The following is a 2,907-nucleotide window of genomic DNA, read 5'->3' on the forward strand; positions in this document are numbered from 1 at the left end:
GTGGATGATGGATCCATTTAAAAGGTGCAAGAAGACAACGAATGAGATGACAAGGGATGAAATCTACCTTATTAAAAAAAAAAAAAAAACATGCATTTCAATGGCAAATGCTATGGGTAGAATTTCTTTAGGTAGAGTGCATTACAAGGGCTAGTAAGAATTTCTCCTTCTAAACCCTCTAAAGGGTATGCCCCCTTTCCCAAACACTTACAAATGATATAAGGACGTTCCATAATGGTTCAAACTTCTTATACCCCAATACATTGTGAGCTTTGTCATAACAAGAACAATGTCGCCTTCATGAAAGGTACGAGGGTGGACGTTATGGTCATACTGAGCTTTGGTGCACTTTTTGGCCGATTTAATGGTTTGCAAGGAAATATGATGGTCTTCATTGGCGTTCTCAAGCATGATGAGTCTTTTTTCTAAAGGTTGGGTGTTCGAGAGGAGTTCGAAAAGAAGGTGGAGGGAGGGGATTTCACACTCGATCGGTAAGACTGCCTCCTATCCATAGACAAGGTGGAAAGGAGTGAACCTAGTGGCAGTTTTAACAGAAGTTTTATAGGCCCACAACGCAGGGAAGAGCATAAGATGCCAATTGTACTTGTGCTTATTCATCGTCCATTGAAGCATAGTTTTAAGGATTTTGTTGACAACTTCAACTTGGATATTGAAAAGAGACCTATCAATCTGAATAGAGATGACGGTTGGATTATTAGCAGGTGTTGGATCCCTGCTTTATCGTCCTAAACTGTTGTTTTTGGTTCCTCATTTTATGTTTCTTTTTCTTTTTTTATTTAATTCATTTATGAGTCTTATTGTTCATAATATTAAGTTTAATATAATAATATTATTTTTTTAAAGTTAATCATTTCATTATTTACACTATTTTATTCAATTATTTATTTGGTCTTTCACTTGATTTTTACCCCTACTATTAATAATTTCCTATTTACTTAGTTTCATTGTTTATATATATAGATATATAGATATATTCCTAGCAATTTTATTACTAATTATTAATTCGGCCTTGACCTTCTTAGAAGTCTGACCTTTCTTTATTATTTTTATTCTCATAATAGATGGAATTTATTCTCCAATTTACTTTATTTCTTTGATTTATTTTTAATATATTTTTTTCTTGGTCTAATTTTGAACATTTGACCTAATAATTTGACTTAGACTTATTAACTATTTTAGTTCCTATTTATTAAAATTTTATTCTATTTCATTAATATTAAAAATTAAAATATTATTAAATTAATTTTGACTCGATCTTTTTCTCAATATTTTATTTTTATTTTTAGTTTATTTTATTTATTCCTAGTAGTTTTTTTAGTATTTATTTATTTGATCTTGACCTCCTTAAATGCTTAACCTTATTTTATTATTTTTATTTTTATTGAATTTTAATATATTTGGCTTGATCTAATTATGAATTTTCGACCTAAATATTAGACTACAACTAAATAACTAATTTCCTATATTTTGATATTAGTCATTAACCTTATAAACTAAATATTATTAAATAAATATAATCTTGACTTTGTCTATATCTTAATTTATGACCTATTCCCTTTAACACACACACACACACACACACACATATATATATATAGCTTGAATTTTGACTCAAATCCCCTCTATCATTCTTTTTCAAAACTAGTTGTTATAATAACCGTTAATATAGTAATGGTCTCTACATTAATCTCTCTATTTATTCTGATGCCATGATCTGAATCTCCATTTTTTCCTAGCGATGAACCACACTAGATGGTTCGAAACACGTCGAAAAAAAGGTCTCCCATGTAATTTTCACTAAAAGATAGCTCAGTAACTTCAACTTTTCCATTGCATTGAGGGAAATAAGAAGATGAATATTGGTGCTCAAAACCCAACATTGAGGATAGATCACACCTTATATCATCTTCAAAGTGTCGGCCATGGTCGGAAACCAATTCTTTTGGAACTTCAAATTGAGGAATTACATGGTTAAAGAAGAACAAAGTTGCAATGGTTGCAATGTTATTGAACATGGGCATGACTTTAGCCCATTTGGTAAAATAGTCGACGACCACGATAATATACTTATGGTTATTAGCAGATGGAGGTCGACACTCCATAAATTCAATGGCATATTTATAGAAAGGATTGGTTGCGATGACAGGATGGAGAGGAGCAGGTGGGGGTTGAGCGTTAGGGGCGTATAATTGACAATTGGGACAATGTTTGACTCCCTTAATACAATCATTTAAGAGAGAAGGCTAAAAGTATTCAGCACACATGATTTTCTGGCACTCATCATTCCAAAGAGATGATCACCACAAGCACCACCATGACAGGCATGGAGCACTTTCTCAACTTCAGCATGGGCGAGACAACGAAAAATGTCAGTGTCGATGCCACAACAATAAAGATTACCATCAATGAGTAGATAGAAAGGGGGTTTATGTCGAATAAGTCGCCGATCATCACGATTGAGATGGGGGGCAAATTTATGGGTTCACAAATAGGTGAGGATGTTGCCATACCAAGGGTCATCAGAGGTTATAGTGAACAAGTGTTCATTTGGAAGGTCATCATTTACTGAAAAATCTGGTGCATTAGTAGTAAAGTTAAAAATGAATTCGGCAAGGCACTAAACCTTTCTTATGTTGGAAATACTTGGGGGGGGGGGTGAATCAATATTCCTTAGTAATTATCATTTTTAAATATTTTCAGAGCAATAGTTAATCTTCAATTATTATTAATGTTTATGCAGTAATAATAGTAAATAAAAGAACACAGTAGGCACAATAATTTTAGGTGGAAAACCCCCTCCAAGTCAAAAACCACTGAATGCTTTTCTAATAAATTCTTTAATCTTCAGCCCCAACTGAAATGAAAGCAACAACTTCCTAGAATTCT

Source organism: Pinus tabuliformis, chromosome 3_2 (genome assembly GCF_031772625.1).
Source record: "Pinus tabuliformis cultivar Carrire ecotype Pingquan chromosome 3_2, CPIR1, whole genome shotgun sequence".
Classification (NCBI taxonomy): domain Eukaryota; kingdom Viridiplantae; phylum Streptophyta; class Pinopsida; order Pinales; family Pinaceae; genus Pinus; species Pinus tabuliformis.